Source organism: Nilaparvata lugens, unplaced genomic scaffold (assembly GCF_014356525.2).
Source record: "Nilaparvata lugens isolate BPH unplaced genomic scaffold, ASM1435652v1 scaffold7815, whole genome shotgun sequence".
NCBI lineage: Eukaryota > Metazoa > Arthropoda > Insecta > Hemiptera > Delphacidae > Nilaparvata > Nilaparvata lugens.
This window is the reverse complement of record NW_024093562.1, coordinates 4,316-13,788: the sequence shown is the minus strand read 5'-3', so window position 1 is coordinate 13,788 and position 9,473 is coordinate 4,316. Positions and strand designations below refer to the sequence as shown.

Below are 9,473 nucleotides of genomic sequence, written 5' to 3'. Positions count from 1 at the left end.
TCTATCAGTATTTCTTCTACCTTGTCCATCCTTCAAAAAATACAAAATTCATTATAATTTATGAAAATAATCACCTTAAAATTTTCAATAAACTGCAAAGATTAACCTGGATTGCCAAATATCAGTATAACCTATCCTATGTCGTGTATCGTATTAATAGAATAGAATATTTTATTCGTCATAAAATATTCACATGAATACATGGACTTCGTCAATTTTTAACACAAGAAGACAATGTCGTTCAGTGAGTTTTCCCAGGGAAGAGACCTAGTGCAATCGGATTTTTATATCATAAATCTACTAGGTTACAAATTTCGTGAAAATCGTTAGAGCCGTTTTCGACATCCGTTGGACATAAATAACCAAATATAAATAACTAAATATAAAAATATATACAGATATACAGAAATTGCTCGCTTAATTGACCGAGCGAAGTGAGGCTTGGCATTTCTCTTAGGGCCGTTTGCACAGAGACAGTTTAAACTAAATTTCATTTTAAACTGGATTAAATCCGTATCAAGTCTCGTATGTTATAATGTGGTTCATTTTGAGTTTAAGCCACCAGCTGATTAAATTCAGTTTAAGCTTTGACTGTGCAAACGGCCCTTAATGTTTAAATGTTTGAACGTTCAAATGTTTATATGTTGCGCATTTACGGCGAAACGCGGAAATAGATTTTCATGAAATTTGACAGGTATGTTCCTTTTTTAATTGCTCGTCGACGTATATACAAGGTTTTTGGAAATTTTGCATTTCAAGGATAATATAAAAGGAAAAAGGAGCCTTCTTCATACGCCAATATAAGAGAAATGCCAAACCGTCGACTTGAATCTTAGACCTCACTTCGCTCAGTCAATAAATCAGCTGACAAGTGATTTACACAGATGTGTGGAGAAGCCAGTCAATTGCTGTATTTCCATAAGGTCCATAGTTTCAATCAGGTACTTGTGAATGAGAATACTGCGTGAGGTCTACAGTTCACAGAGCTACTAGTATAATAGGATAGGATAAACCTGAATCAACTACCGTCTATACAAGACAGAGGAACGTTGATCTCCTATCTTTCTCCACTGCAATTATAACGTGCACCTCACTATACCAATGTTTTTCACATCTGTGGTGTTTGTTACATAAATAAATGAATGAATTGAGACAAATCCAGAAATGTTTTACAGTGGAGATTCTCATTTGTATAATAAATAATATTATAAGTGTATGTAATATTGAGGTGCGTACAGATATACACGCCGCGAAAATGAGCAATTCACTTCTAATCAGCTGATGCCAAGCTTTTTATATCTGTATCTTACCGTTTCTGTAAAAATACAGATATAATCAGCTGATTAAAAGTGAATTGCTCATGTTCGCGGCGCGTATATCTGTACGCACCTTTAAAGAAGCACTAGAAAGAGTCAAAAGTACAAATGAAGCATTAAGATTGGAGTAAATATAAATATGCTGGCTTTTGCAGACGACATTGTTGTTGTAGTGAGAAAGAAGAAGACTTGATATACCTGACAAATATTTTGATTGAAGAAACTGAATATTTGATGTAGGACTAAAATTAAATGCAAATAAAACCAAGCTCATGCAGATAAGTAGAGTTCAAAATATAAACGGACACAATGAACAATTTCTGAAAGTAAGAGACTATAATTATTTTAAAAAGACAGAAACTTTCAGGTACTTGGGAGTGACACTCACGCACAACAACTCAGATGAACTGGAAGTGACCAACAGAATAAGATCGGCAAATAAAAGCTTTTATGCATGCAATAAACTGCTTAGCTCAAGTCTCCTCTCACATACATCAAAACTAAGACTATACAAAACCATCATAAGACCAGTACTATTATATGCTTCAGAAACATGGATACTGAATAAAAAAGAAGAAAAAAGACCATTGTTTCTGAAAACAAGATTCTTCGAAAAATGTTTGGCCCAACACTAGAGAACGGAGTTTGGAGAATCAAGCACAACTATGAAAATTGATACGCCAATTATTCAATGAAGCAGACATAGTGGGTGAGATTAAAAGCAGAAGGTTACGGTGGACGGGACACATTCTGAGGAAAGAAGAAAGCGCTCTGACAAGCAGTGTACTGAGGAATAATCCTATAGGAAGGGGACCAGCTGGAAGGCCAAAAACTAGATGGTGGGACCAGGTCCGGAAAGATATGAGGAGGAGAGGCCTAAAAGAGGAGGACGCGGGTGACCGAAACTTTTGGAGAGGCTTAGTTGATGAGACTAGGTACTGACTGGGGTACGAGTGGCCACCGCAGAAAATAAGTAGTATCATAGAGAAACAATAGCGTAAGTAGATATCCCATGGTATAGGCGTTTATGTCGCAACTTTTGCTGTTATCTCAAGCCGATTACTGTCGATTATTGTCGATTTTTACTGTTTTGACCGGGTAAGAGCGTATGAACGGCACAATATGAGAGACTACCAGCATCATAAAGCTTCACAGGAAAGAACTACATGGACTATCGGCTTGAGATAACAGTAAAAGTTGCGACATAACGCCCTATACCATGGGATATCTACTTACGCTATTATTTCTCTATGATAGTATGTAATTATTGATAATTGTAATACTTGTGTAATAGAACTACATAATTTTTATTATTTGTCATGAGTTTTCACAATGAATAGATAAATTGTTGACGACGTGAAAATTCATGACAAGTAAAATTATGAAAAAAATGAGAGGCTCTAGTCAGTCGGTTACGAGGACGGACCTGGAGCTATCTACTGCAGATAATCGGGCCCGGCTCTACCCTTCTTTCTCCGGACACCATTTTCCTGGTTCAGTGAGTTCAGTGAGCTAATATTATCCATTTATTATTATATATTATTCATCTTTTTCATTGAAGGCAAATCCTGTAATTATTCTATTGTTTGTTTAAAAAGTTTTCTCAATATTATTTTATTTAAGTTTCCAGTTTCATTTGTATAATAAATAATATTATAAGTGTATGTAATATTGAGGTGCGTACAGATATACACGCCGCGAAAATGAGCAATTCACTTCTAATCAGCTGATGCCAAGCTTTTTATATCTGTATCTTACCGTTTCTGTAAAAATACAGATATAATCAGCTGATTAAAAGTGAATTGCTCATGTTCGCGGCGCGTATATCTGTACGCACCTTTAAAGAAGCACTAGAAAGAGTCAAAAGTACAAATGAAGCATTAAGATTGGAGTAAATATAAATATGCTGGCTTTTGCAGACGACATTGTTGTTGTAGTGAGAAAGAAGAAGACTTGATATACCTGACAAATATTTTGATTGAAGAAACTGAATATTTGATGTAGGACTAAAATTAAATGCAAATAAAACCAAGCTCATGCAGATAAGTAGAGTTCAAAATATAAACGGACACAATGAACAATTTCTGAAAGTAAGAGACTATAATTATTTTAAAAAGACAGAAACTTTCAGGTACTTGGGAGTGACACTCACGCACAACAACTCAGATGAACTGGAAGTGACCAACAAATAAGATCGGCAAATAAAAGCTTTTATGCATGCAATAAACTGCTTAGCTCAAGTCTCCTCTCACATACATCAAAACTAAGACTATACAAAACCATCATAAGACCAGTACTATTATATGCTTCAGAAACATGGATACTGAATAAAAAAGAAGAAAAAAGACCATTGTTTCTGAAAACAGATTCTTCGAAAAATGTTTGGCCCAACACTAGAGAACGGAGTTTGGAGAATCAAGCACAACTATGAAAATTGATACGCCAATTATTCAATGAAGCAGACATAGTGGGTGAGATTAAAAGCAGAAGGTTACGGTGGACGGACACATTCTGAGGAAAGAAGAAAGCGCTCTGACAAGCAGTGTACTGAGGAATAATCCTATAGGAAGGGGACCAGCTGGAAGGCCAAAAACTAGATGGTGGGACCAGGTCCGGAAAGATATGAGGAGGAGAGGCCTAAAAGAGGAGGACGCGGGTGACCGAAACTTTTGGAGAGGCTTAGTTGATGAGACTAGGTACTGACTGGGGTACGAGTGGCCACCGCAGAAAATAAGTAGTATCATAGAGAAACAATAGCGTAAGTAGATATCCCATGGTATAGGCGTTTATGTCGCAACTTTTGCTGTTATCTCAAGCCGATTACTGTCGATTATTGTCGATTTTTACTGTTTTGACCGGGTAAGAGCGTATGAACGGCACAATATGAGAGACTACCAGCATCATAAAGCTTCACAGGAAAGAACTACATGGACTATCGGCTTGAGATAACAGTAAAAGTTGCGACATAACGCCCTATACCATGGGATATCTACTTACGCTATTATTTCTCTATGATAGTATGTAATTATTGATAATTGTAATACTTGTGTAATAGAACTACATAATTTTTATTATTTGTCATGAGTTTTCACAATGAATAGATAAATTGTTGACGACGGTGAAAATTCATGACAAGTAAAATTATGAAAAAAATGAGAGGCTCTAGTCAGTCGGTTACGAGGACGGGACCTGGAGCTATCTACTGCAGATAATCGGGCCCGGCTCTACCCTTCTTTTCCGAGACACCATTTTCCTGGTTCAGTGAGTTCAGTGAGCTAATATTATCAATTTTATTATTATATATTATTCATCTTTTTCATTGAAGGCAATCCTGTAATTATTCTATTGTTTGTTTAAAAAGTTTTCTCAATATTATTTTATTTAAGTTTCCAGTTTCATTTTGAGTTACAATTTGATTAAATCGATTACTTAGTTCTCCAAAATATAACTGTTTTGTTTATTATTTTAAAATATAGTTCCTTTCTCATGAGTTATAGAGTTAGATCAATTTAACCTCTCGCAAGCCAAGCGATTCCCCTATTATAAATTGTTACCATAACGTCTAGGGTTGTTCTCACAACCTTACAATACCATCACAATACCATACATAATATAACCCCAATATATTCCATATTTAAATACCCCATTACATGGTGTTAGGCTAAGTTTGATTTTTTATGAATTAGTTCACTATAATGTATTTATATCACTTGCATTTAGCTTATGAATTGGCACTCACATAGATTTAAGGTATTCATTGAAAGTTATGTTACATATAAATCCAATTAGAATAATATTGTGAATAATAATAATAATTTTAGCTTGCGGTAATTTTGACTTTAATTTTTGAAATATTATTGAAATGTGTAAAATTAACTTAGAGAGATGCCGTTTTTTCGATAACTTCGGGTCGAAGTTAGGGGACCCGGGGATGTAATAGAACTACATAATTTTTATTATTTGTCATGAATTTTCACAATGAATAGATAAATTGTTGACGACGGTGAAAATTCATGACAAGTAAAATTATGAAAAAAATGAGAGGCTCTAGTCAGTCGGTTACGAGGACGGGACCTGGAGCTATCTACTGCAGATAATCGGGCCCGGCTCTACCCTTCTTTTCCGAGACACCATTTTCCTGGTTCAGTGAGTTCAGTGAGCTAATATTATCAATTTTATTATATATATTATTCATCTTTTTCATTGAAGGCAAATCCTGTAATTATTCTATTGTTTGTTTAAAAAGTTTTCTCATTATTATTTTTATTTAAGTTTCCAGTTTCATTTTGAGTTACAATTTGATTAAATCGATTACTTAGTTCTCCAAAATATAACTGTTTTGTTTATTATTTTAAAATATAGTTCCTTTCTCATGAGTTATAGAGTTAGATCAATTTAACCTCTCGCAAGCCAAGCGATTCCCCTATTATAAATTGTTACCATAACGTCTAGGGTTGGTCTCACAACCTTACAATACCATCACAATACCATACATAATATAACCCCAATATATTCCAATTTTAAATACCCCATTACACTTGGAATATCCAAAGATCGAATAATAATGTTGTAACAACAAGATGAAGATAGAAACTCCTCTTTACTCACATAGAAACTCCTATTTTCCTTCTCAGTCAGTCCTGAATTTTGCGAACACAAATCTCCCAATTCCAACTCAGCACAAATATCTTCAACTTTTGTTCTCGCCTCCAGTCTACGCTTTTGTTCAGAGCTTCTATTATCCTTTCCGGGCTGTTCTAAACCTTGTGAGCACAATTCTCCCGACTCTAACTCAGCACAAATGTCTTGAACTTTGGTAGCAGATCTGTATTGCAATCCGGATTCAGAGTCATCCGTAGTTGGGCCAAGATCCTAAAAAACGGTGACATTTTTCAAATGATTTGTTTGATCAAAAATCATTTAATAATATTTCAGTCAAGTAATATTTAAGTAGGCTATTGTAAAAACAATATAAAACATGTAGTACCCTTTTCATTTAAAACATTTCAAAACTTTAAAATATTCAACAAATGTTTGAAATAAAACGGGTACTACGGTACATGGTTTATATTGTTTTTATTAACTGTAATAAGGTAGCCCATACAAGGGAAGTTTTTTTTGAGTCATGTAATATTTGAGTCACTCAGTACGGTACATAAGTATTAAACAATATCTCAACTCTTTCCATATATATTGAATGAGAACGATTCTTTACAAAATAGTAACCTTTTTTGAAATTAATATAAAATAATAGATTAAAAGCACAAATAAAACTACTAGTTTCGATGTTTCATGTCATCTTCAGGTTTTAAAAATGAATTCAATAAACGTTTTATTAATAGTATTGTTATTTTAAATGTCATCTTTGAGTCTTTAAAACTTTTAGACTAAAAGTCCCCCCAATAAGACACACCCCATGATCATTTATTTCTTACAACATAGCATGCAAAAGCTGACCAACAAAACACAACAACAAAACATTTCTTTTAGACTAAAAGTCATAAAGACTTAAAGATGATATTTAAAATGAAAAAAACTAATAACAGTGTAAAACGTTTATTTGAAATTCATTTTAAAACCTGAAAATGATGTAGAACATAGAAACTAGTACTGTAGTTTTAATTAATGTTTTTAATCTATTATTTTATATTAATTTCATAAAAGGGTACTATAATACTATTTTATGGATAAAAATAAATAGCCCTGATTTCATACATTTTAAGAAAGTATTAACCAGTATCACAACTCTTTTCATATAATTATATTGAATGAGAACGATTCTATATTCTCACCTTATATAGATATAAAATGGATGTCTATCATGGATATCTACATCTTGTAATATGGATATCTACCCCAACATCACATTCACAACACAGAAAGTCTGTATAATCTCTTTGTTTATATGCTGTGCTGGATATCTTGACTTTTAAATAAGAAATAAGAACTACACTACTGTATCTACAGTGAGGTCCACGTTATAATGGCAGTGGAGAAAGATAGGAGAACAACGTTGCCGATCCTCTGTCTTTTCAATGCCTTCTATGGACGGTGCTGATCACTACCTCCGTAAACAAAGCCGTAGTACATTCGTGTGACGTCAGTACAGGTAGGGCTTCAACACCAATAAAAATTCATTGATTTCAGCTGATCCATATCAACTAATGTTTTTATTGTTGTAGGAGCCCTACCTGTGCTGACGTCACACGAAGGCACTATGGCTTTGTGAGCTGACACAGGTTTATTGATGTAATATCAACTGTTCACTCTCGTTTGAAAAAATCATATTTTATTAAGCATGAAATTATATTTTTCAATAATTTCATAATAAATTTTCATAATTTAGATGAACTATTTTGTTAATTATTAATTCTAAATTGTTTAAATACGATCTGCCAACAGAGCAAAGCGAAAAATAGATAGTGCTATCCGCTTTGTTGAATGATAAGACAAGGATAGCAATACTATTGCTAATAAAGCACTGTCATTATAACGTGGACCTCACTATATAAATAATAAAGAATAGCTTACTTGGTGATTTCTGTTATCTATCTCCTTTATTTGTTCCAGAAATGAATCCTTCTGCTTTTGCAGTTTATCAGTCAACTGTTGAGCCGATGATAGTTTATCTTCAATTGCTTTCTGCTCGTAAAGACTGCAGGCTCGTTTCAGACGGAAAGAATTTAATTCTCGCTGAAGTTTGTCAATCTGTGGAACCAACTTTTTATAGAGAAATCAGACAAAAAATCCTGAACTTAATCCCATTTGATATGATAAAATTTTACAGAGAGCCGAAGGTATTAACTGTGTTTGAAAGGTAGGAATAACTGTGTTATTAACTGCAGACGAAACGAATTCAATTCTCGCTGAAGTTTATCAATCTGTGGAAAATTTTATAGAAAATCAGAAAAAAATCCTGAACTTAATCACATTTTATGTGATAAAATTCATCAGAGAGGCGTAGGAATTAACTGTGTTTCAGATACAAAAACCATGTATTAATGACTCTAATTTCTCTACGAGGAAAATTCAACAAAGAGGCGCAAGTATTTACAATGTTGGAGAGATCGGGGATCAAACCTGGAGCCTCTTTACAACCCCGGTTTCAATCAATATTCCTAATGAATTGGAGGGAGTTTTAGCTCTATTACTTCCCTTGCCCTATTACCATAGGTAGGGAAAGTATTGCTTTCCAAAAAAAATTATACCCTAATTTAATGTTTTCTATACGTTTCAAGTTCCGCTGAGTTCAAAAACATGATTTTTTTTATCCGTTACTACAATTTTAACTCCACCGTTTACTTTGAATTTAAATTTTAAATGATGTGTGAGCACACACGAAAGCATGCTCCTGTAAAATAATATTTTTTTTATTTAATTAAAGTGGATTTTTGACAAGATTTAAAGTCTATTCAATTATGGAAAAGTTCCACAACATCAAAATTCACGCTACAAACTTAATTAAACTTAAACTTAAACTTAAAATTAAACTTATGCCAATATCTCTGCGCCCCATAACAGACTACAACCAGAGACAAGAATAATATAGTTATTTGTCCTTCATTATCCTTCATTATAGTTATTTATCCTTACTTATCCTTCATCTATGCTACAACCTTGAGAATATAAAAATACATAATTGTGATAATCCATTGAGCAACCTATGTACGTGTGAAAGCATAGAGAAAGTGGACTCATACAAGTATTTAGGAGTTGTTTTTGACAGCCGAATGAGATGGTCAGAGCACATCTACCGCCTGAAGTGTAGGGTTCGCAAATTATATATGCTTTTCGCATGCTGACTGACATTCTCCATGAGATCGAAATCAAATGGCCTACTATGCTATATTCAGTCTCTCCTCTCCTTTGGCATCATTGTTTGGGGGGGGGAGCTTTTAAAACAGTGCTTGAACCCCTCGCAGTGGTCCTAAGAGAAATCATTAAAACAGCTTTTAAGAAACCTAGACTTCACCCAACTATTGCACTTTTTCAGGAAACAGCTATTCTTACAATTAGGCAACTATTCACAAAACACTCCTTACTCATATATTTATAAAAATCAAAACACTATTTTCTCCACAATCACACATCAACATAATACTCGCTATTCACAAAACATCCAAATTTTATCTTCCCATCTCTATAAGTCCTATTCCA

The 9,473-nt window shown here is 33.8% G+C and overlaps 1 long non-coding RNA gene across 1 annotated transcript; it reads right to left on the bottom strand.

The window, feature by feature from the left end:
• Positions 1-8: 8 nt before the first annotated feature.
• LOC120348992 lies at positions 9-8,023 on the bottom strand. Its single transcript, XR_005570265.1, has 3 exons — positions 7,848-8,023; positions 5,925-6,188; positions 9-30 (listed from the first exon to the last, which is right to left on the bottom strand). It is a non-coding gene; the product is annotated as an uncharacterized LOC120348992 (long non-coding RNA).
• Positions 8,024-9,473: the final 1,450 nt, after the last annotated feature.